This window comes from Ischnura elegans, chromosome 8 (genome assembly GCF_921293095.1).
Source record: "Ischnura elegans chromosome 8, ioIscEleg1.1, whole genome shotgun sequence".
Classification (NCBI taxonomy): domain Eukaryota; kingdom Metazoa; phylum Arthropoda; class Insecta; order Odonata; family Coenagrionidae; genus Ischnura; species Ischnura elegans.
Genome location: NC_060253.1, coordinates 71,546,771 through 71,555,785, shown reverse-complemented (window position 1 = coordinate 71,555,785; position 9,015 = coordinate 71,546,771). Strand labels below are relative to the sequence as shown.

At 41.1% G+C, this 9,015-nt stretch overlaps 1 non-coding gene across 1 annotated transcript; it reads left to right on the top strand.

Moving 5' to 3' along the window:
• Positions 1-7,150: 7,150 nt before the first annotated feature.
• On the top strand, positions 7,151-7,221 carry Trnag-gcc. Its single transcript has one exon. It is a non-coding gene; the product is annotated as a tRNA-Gly (tRNA).
• Positions 7,222-9,015: the final 1,794 nt, after the last annotated feature.

Genomic DNA, 9,015 nt, shown 5'->3' with positions numbered 1-9,015 from the left:
CGGCCGGTCGGCCTCCTTTTAACAAACCAGTGACGTAGAAGGGAGTCCGACTGCTTCTCCACCCCCTTCCCCATGACAACACATAACAACTCCCTCCCCTCTTTTTAAAACTCTCTCCCCCATCCCACATTCGCATTGCTTTCCACCGATCACCCCTCCCCTACCACCTTTGCCTCGAAAGTCCCCGCTCACCTCCTCTCCGCGAAGTTTGTTTTTTTTTCTCTTCTGCTGTATTCACCACGCGGCTTTCACCCGTCTGTCCTCCCCTCTCCTATCATTCCCCCCTTCCCCCGACACTTATTTCCATATATCCAGTTCCCGTCTCTTCTTCCTCCCTCTCCCCTGACCTCCTCTTCCTATAGTGCACCCACGCAAGCTCGCCCGCCAATTCACCTGGAAGCTATGATCTACCTCAATGCCGGGCGGTGTGCCTCGTTTCCCACGCGCTAACAGGTGGTAAACACACAATTCCGACGCTTCTTGTTGCTCTTGATGAACACCGGCGTATAGATTCATGACATTAAAATGGGAAAAAATGTTTACACGTGAAATATTGTGATTTTATTTTATAATTGCGTAATTTTTATCACACTTGCTATTCGATTTAAAACCATTCCTTCCTAAAAATGTGAATAAAACAAGAAAAAATTAAAAAATATAGAAATTTTCGACATGTAGCTCAGTTTATATGTATCTAAAAATGGAATGATTTCCCTTAGCTCACCAGAAGTGCCATCTTTGATTTATTGTTAATGCCTGTAAATTAATAATAAATAAATTTAGACAGTTCAAAGTGGCGAATTTGTTATTAATTAAAAAAGACCTTAAAGATGTATTTTTTTATAACCATTCATGATGGTAGCCCCAATTATTCACAATGTATTTGACTTATTGACAGAAAGTTACGATGCACTTTCCCGAAAAAGTGCAAATGACAGTAATTTGTATTTTGTATGTTATCAATTATTTATAAGACAAGTCCCGATTTTCATGCATTCGAAGGTTCATTTTAAGGTTTTAGAAAATAAATTTATATTTATGTATCCTATATGGCTTTCAAGAATAGATTAGGGAGCGTCAGTCAGTCATGCAAGTCTTTAACATTAGCTGCTTTGCTATGTATTTATCTTATTTTCCCTGTCTTTTATGTTGGTCTTTTTTTAGTATGTTGGTCGCGGTTCCTTTCGTAACCTGATTTCGCAATGTTAAGTTCGAATTTGCGTCGATAAAGAGATGAGGGATTAAGTTTTCTTGGATATTACACTATTACTTGTACCACAAATTTTTTAATAGCACGACCCCGATTTCGATGAATTATCATCATCTTCAGGCGCAAATTATTATATTAGATAATTTGCGCCTGAAGATGATGATAATTCATCGAAACCCGGGTGACGCTAGTTAAAAAAGAAGTACTTTAAGGAATAGTGTAATATCCAAGAAAACTTAGAATGGAATACCACAAAGTTAGAAATGAGTTAAGTAGTTGATTTTGCCAGATGAGGGATTTCTTGGATCATGGAAAATTCCGCTCAGTTGTGTAATTTTTGCTAATTCAATGGTCGCTCATTAAGTGCGAAAAGACGATAATTGCACGACTTTGGCTCTTTTTGTACCATTTGAGGAACTAAGTCCATTATTATTCCGTATAAATGAGAACTAATTAGCATCGTCCACAGATAGTTTATGAGACCATTCACTGTGCAGTAATTTTCAAAGTTTTTGCACAAAAAGAGATTATTTTTTATACTATTTGCGTTTTCATTCTTCATTTAAGATTTTATGGTTTTTAACTGCCGGAATACGAGTCCTTGGGGATCATTTTTACTTTTCAGGGAATTTGATGAAGGATTTCATTTCGGACTCCCTGGAATACATTACAGTTCCGATTGATCGAGGATAATCGCCTCTTTTTACTTTTGCATGAAACAATTCTGTAATGTTATTTAGGTCGCCTCCTCAGTGATTCAGCCTTACGGTTGCTAGAAATGAGCGAGGGTAGAGTTCACAGCCACAAGCGGGTGAATGTCACATATTCATGTTATTTTAGGAGACAGTTGATTTACTTGGGCCACCTCGCTTTTGGAGGATTTTTGCTTAGAAATTCCCTAAGTGTTCCTGCTTCTGACCCCAACACCCTTACGTCATTTGCTTAATGCTTTACTCACGAGAGTACCTCGCTCTCCCGTTATCATGGGTAGAGTGAGTAATTTTAAACAATTTCCGTTTAATTCGCTCTTCCCAGGAGGTGATGCAAGGTTAATAAATCTTTGAGCGAACATAAACCTGAAAAAGAATGAATGCTTGAAAATTTCCTTTCTTTATGTTTTCCAGAAAAGTCGTTTGAAGTCCGTAAAGTGAATGTGTATCCGCCAATCACTCAGTAATATAATTATTTTACTAGCACTTGCTGTTTACTGCTTACTGCGCCGTGCAGGGGAATCGAGGGGTATACCAACTCGATATCTCCTCGTCTTATGTACTTCAATATGAATGCTCATAAGTGATTGGTGAATGACTATAATTATAATAATATTAATTTGTCAGTGGTTGATTTACTAAAATTGAATGGCCATGGCTAATAAAACATGCGTTCAGCGAAACCCGTTCAAACGGCCTCTACTCAGTTCCTACTACTCTCTACACTACTACTATCTACTACTACTATAACTACTCTACGGCCTCCTACCTCTACTCAGCGGCCACCCCTGCTAATTACAATTTTACCATGGAATCGAACGTATTTCCCGTACAAACAATGAAAATCCCACCTCTTTTCAGTGACTATCACCTTCAACGACCAGCGGCCTCATTTCTCTCTGCAAACGGCGAATCCTTACGTGACCAACCCCCGACATATCCATCATAAATATAAACAACATATTGTAAATTCCTCGCAGCTGAGCTTAAAGCCACCGAGTACGTCCACCGGGTTGCGGATGGTGGGTCAACCTTTAAATATAGAGGTTAGCTGCGAGTTAAGCGAGTTCTCTCGTTGAATAAGCAGTCGTTGTAAAAAACGGCGGTGTTCTGAGGGGGTATTGGGCTACCCTTGGATAAGTTAGACCATTTAAATGGTAACGAAACCTGTGAAGATACCGTGGCTTGGCAACTGGGGGCCGCCAACAATTATGCCTCTCATCACCCGGGGGAGAGGGCAGCTGCTCTTCTTCACATGTGCGAAGGTGGAGACCATACTGGTCAGTAAAGCGACACACATTTCTACGGGCGTGGTAACATTTACTTTAACGGCTGTGGTACTGCGATGTGGAAGGCAAGGGGAAACCACCACATTATCATCCCGAGGAGTCGCAGCTACTCCACTCAATTTATATAATGATATGATGGACTTCTCTCGAGTAAAATATTCCGGAGGTAAAATAGTCCCCCATTCGGGTCTCCGGGCGGGGACTACTCGAGAGGGTACATCGGTCAAACGAGATAGAATGTTAAGGATAGGAACATGGAACGTTAGATCACTTCGTAACTGCGGTAGACTAGAGAACTTGATGGTGGAGATGCGAAGAATGAACCTCGACGCATTTGGCATCAGCGAAATGAAGTGACCCCAAGAAGGAGACTTTTGGAGTGGAAGCTACAGAATGATACTCACAGGACCGCTAAATGATAATGCTGGAGTAGGCATAATGCTTAGAAAGAGCGCCGGGATGCAGGTTAAAAGCTACCTGCAGTTTAATGAAAGGATAGTAACGGTGGAGATAGATACTAAACCCGTAGCTACTGTAATGGTGCAGGTTTACATGCCTACGTCAGATTATGAAGATGAAGAAGTAGAAGATGTCTACCAAGATATAGCGGAAGGTATCAAGAAGGTAAGAGGGGAAGAAAATCTTATTATTTTAGGTGACTGTAGCGCCGTCGTCGGCGAAGGTCAAGGCGGAATAATAACTGAGAAATATGGGTTAGGTAACCGAAATGAAAGAGGAGAAAGGCTTCTTGAATTCTGCACTCAGCAGAGGCTAGTGGTTGCCAACACTTTATTCAAAAATCGCCTGCGCAGAAGATACACGTGGAAGATGCCAGGAGACCTTAGAGGATTCCAAATCGGCTACATTCCAGTGAAACAATAATTCAGGAACCAGGTGAAGGACTGCAAAAGTTATCCGGGGCAGATATCGATATTGACCATAACTTAGTTATGATAAAATGCCGCCTTAAATGTAAAAACTGGAAGAAAGCCGTGAAAAACATATGGCAGGTTGAAGAATTGAAGGAGTTTCATATCAACTGGCTTTTAAAGAATCTGTAGAAAAGGTAATAGGGGATGATACGACCAATAAAACAGTGGAAGAGAGTTGTAAAGCCATTAGAAGTGGTCTGCAGGCAGCTGCTGAGGAAGTCGTTGGTAAAAGAAGAGTCGTTATGAAAAAAACATGGATCACGCAGGAAGTATTAGATCTCATTGAAGAAAGAAGAAAATACAAGGCCGCGAAAATAGAGGAAGGTCAGAATTGTTACTAGAGAATAAGGAACGAAATATGTCGTAAAGCAAGGAAGAGGCTAGAGAAACGTGGATGAAAAATATTTGTGAAGACGTACAAAACAATCTTAAACATGGAAAAAAGAGGCCGCCTATAGGATAGTGAGGAACCACTTTAAAGAAAAGAGGCGTAAGATGTAATGCCATAAGGGACAAAAACGGAAAACTAATGATTGAAAACGAAGACAAAGGGGAGAGATGAAGGAATATCTGGAAGATATGTACAAAAGAAGCAGCCTAAGAACGAATGCTACCGAAAACGAAAGGGAAGTGGATGCCGATGACATGGGAGCCCCAATTTTAAGGTAAGAATTTGGTTGGGTTGGGATGGTGCTACAGAAGAATGATGAAGAAAAATGGATCGACCGAGTTAGTAATGAGGAAGTCCTAAGAAGAGTAGGAGAGAAGAGAAGCCTCATGAAAACCTTAACAAGAAGACGGAACGACCTTATAGGCCACATCTTGAAACATGATGGCCTGATGAAGACAGTCGTCGAGGGACAAGTGGAAGGCAAGAACGGAAAAGGAAGACCTCGAACAAAATATATGGAACAAGTAAAGAAGGATGTGAAAAAGAAGAAATACGTAGGTGTGAAAAGATTAGCTGATAGGAGAACTGAGGGGAGAGCTGCGTCGAACCAATCTCAGAAGGTGTAACCAATCTCATAATGTGTAACTCCACTACCAACCCTACACATATCGTTTTCACACTCTATGTCATTTTCAAGGTGTCGAAACCATGGTGAGTAGTGAAGTTATAAGTACAGTGTTTTGTGGGCCTTGTGTTTGTATTTGTTGTTTATATTTTATCATGTATATGTTCCATTTCCATCACGGCAAGCTAGATACGGTTTCATTATGTCCCCGACCTTTACTTCGGCAAAATACTTTGCAATGTCTTTTTTTTGGGGAGCTCTCTTCAATTCTATAAACTAAACGTTCTAAAGAGCATAGAGGGAGTAGTACTCATGTCCTTAATTCCTATATTCCCGCTTCTATAAATGCTAGTAGTTTAGAGCGACGCATTTCTTCTCTTTTACATACTTTTTAACCTGTCCTATGTAACTGAATCGGGGCCGTCTGTTCTATCTCTCCTACTACAATTTTTTTCATCAGGCCATCATGTCTCATAATGTGACCAACTAAGTTGTCCCGTCCTCTCCTCAATGATTTTAGAAGACTTTTCTTTAATCCCACTCTTCTTATCACTCCCTCATCACTTACACGGTTGAACCACGTTTCCAGTTAATTTTGTACCCACTTTTATTTTTATTAATTATTCGCCACAGCTATTTTTGCTGCCTGCAGTTTTATTCTTTACTTCAGCTGTGAAGTTTTCCAACCCAGGCCAAGGGTATCACATTAGACGCTTGTTTAATGCGAGAACAATGACCGCCTGAACGTGATGATTGGCGGAAAGGGAGGAATTGCTTCCTTTATATTATTCTCTACTGTCAACAATGCGGATTCACTTTCGGTATCCTTGGGATAAAGCAATCACTCTTACGGAAGATATGCCTTGCAGTGACGTGTCGACCTTGCTCGCGGCAAACATTGACGTCTAGAGGTACAATTCCCTGTATTTTCCCCTTTTGTTTCCTCCATTACGAGTAGTATGTACTTCCACTCTAAACGTTGCTCTCGGAGCGTTTCGACCTCGCGCTCAGCGTGTGTGTCGGGATGGTCCATATCCCTCTCACCGACATTATAGCTTCCTACCGACATTAAAGCTTCCTGTACGGCTCCTCTTGGTTTCGCAACTATCACCATTTACGTTCGCGGAGGTATTACATGCTGGTTGCCGAGACTCTTTACGGCAATTTTTGAACGATCCGGAGAGACGGGCGTCGGAGTAGAAGCTGGTGGCTGATTTAGTACCGTTTGCGTTCTCGGAATGGCGCTACTCTGCTTCCGCGTCAGTCGTTTGAGTTCATGCGATGCATTCAGGATGGACATGACGCGTCCTTTCATGACGGGACATGTACATTTTTATGAGCGTGACGCCTTAAATTCGATGCATACCATCTGCTCAATTAACGGCTATTGAAATCATCTCAGCGGTTTTTATTTGTAATGAGATTTTCGTTGTTTTCAAGGTCTTTATGAGGTTAAATTTATTGTTACCTTTGGAAAATTTAATTCACAGTGTCGCTTTTGTGGTATCATTTTGTGTGCATTGCTTCATTGACATCAGTGGGTCGTTCCAGCCAAAGTCGAATAGGTGATGCCCGTAAGCTCTCCGATTTCGACCAAATTTGGCTAATTATCTTCATTTGATTATTAAACCTCAAAGTATTGCTGTAATAAATGCAACGGTTTACAGAATATTGCTGACTGAAACTGAAAAAAAATCATAGAAGTGAAATCTTACGAAATCGTCATCGCTTCATACGTCATATCTCCGAGCGGAGGAAAAATCATGCAAAATCTCATTTAAAAGGCAATTAATTAAAAAATATACATCTACATCTACACAATACCCCGCAAGCCGCCTAAAAGGCGTGTGGCAGGGGGTGTTTGGAGGGGGAAGGAAGTCAGCGAATGAGTGCGCTTCCCGCTGACGAGACAACTCAAGTGAAAGGAAAATCTTCGTAGAGAGGACATTGTGAAGTGCTTTTTACGGCACAATATTTTCTTTTCTTTTACAAGACATCGGTGGTTCAGTGGTAGAATGCTCGCCTGCCACGCGGGCGGCCAGGGTTCGATTCCCGGCCGATGCAATTTTTGTTAGGTAATTTCAATGAATATAATATATATATATTTTTGATTTGGTGCTTTCCCGGCGGATAAACTGAGTGAAGAGCCGATTATTACGATAAATTACCATTATTCACCCCTTATGTTTGGGATTACAATGTTTAAGGTCCTACGTTATACTACTACATTGCTACGTACTACTACATTTCTCTAATATCAACGCAAGACCTTTGTTGGACTCATCGCCTATGAGCGGCTGGTTCGGCAAACCTTCCACCCCTTGTTGATCCCAATTAATATCCAATCAATCAAGCGATCCACGTAAATCGTAAAACAAGATTGATTTCTTACGCAAGCAGAATTTAACTGCGGAAGTCAAGATATAATTTCAGTGAGACGTAATGGCAATATTCCTCAAAGGTTACTTTCGTTCAACGACTTTCGGCTGTACACAGAACTTGATCATTATTACATAACGGTTGAAAGGCGCCATACGGAAGTAGCATTGTGGTAAAATACCATTTTGTTTGATTGAAGGCAAAAAGAACGGGAAAAAGAATCCAATCCAATCAAAAACGTCGTATTTCCTATCAGTGCATAGTATACGTGGATATGGCGGGGATTATATACCTGCGTACAGCAAAGACCCCATTTCAGGAATAATTTCCTCCTCACGGGTTTCAAACAAATATGCTAGGATTACGTAGTTTGTGGACATATTGTAGCGAGACGTGAAAAACAAAATATTCTGGAGCCATTTTCTTCGGCAGTGTTCTGGCATTCGCCCGAAATGTGAGGTTAATCGGCAAAACTCCTAGTTTAGTCTCTGGCAGCTCTTCGTTGCACGAGTTTGCACTAATAGCCCAGGGTCACCTAATTCTCGTAAACTCGAAGCATTTTTCGATATATGTAGTAACATTTCACAGTGTCTACCAATTGTTAAAGATATATCTGTGCTTTTTTTCTCGTTTTTTTCAGCATCAATTGGCTTATGGCTCTATAACTCCGGCCTTCGGTTTAGATTCGGGTGAACTTTTACCTCCCCTCCTTAACCACCTCGTCGGGCATGTAGCCATAAATTTTCTTCGGGGGAGCTTCGATGGCATACGGTTTACATTTACTGATATTTTGTTTTACATTCGCTCGCATTGAATAACCATACATTATGCAGTGGAACTTGGTTATAACGTCATCAAAGGGACCAGAAGATTTTTTACGTTATATCCGAGTGACGTTATAAAAAAGCAGCCTTAAATCTGAGTGAATACAATACAATACAGTGTCCCTGTGTCAGCGACCTTTTACAATGTTGGGGGTGGGAAGGGATAAGACCCAGGTATGCGGGACAGTCCCCGCTCCCTCCAGACACCAATTAAACAAAAGAGTTGCATCCCGTCACCAGCTCAACGTCCAGCTTGTGACCTGTTTTTGCTTTTGATGTTTCTACACATGGTTTCTATGAACTTTGGGACATAATACAATCACACTACCACTTTTGCAACCTAAGAATAGCAAAATTTTTGACGCTATACCCGAGCGTCGCAATATTTGTTGACGATATAAACGGGTTTTCTTACAACATAAAATGTTCAATTTTGGCTGGTCTGTATAAAATGTGACGTTAAACCCGAGTTGACGTTACAGCCGATGCCGTTATAACCAAGTTCCACTGTATACACCATAAATTAGCCATCTTTTCGCTTGCTTGGTGCTGGAAGTTAAATTTATCGTTGGTTGTTAGAGCAAAGGTTCACACGGTGATGGTTTGATCCCTGCAATTTTCTCGGGCTTTCTTCCGCGTCAGTTGGCTAGTGGAC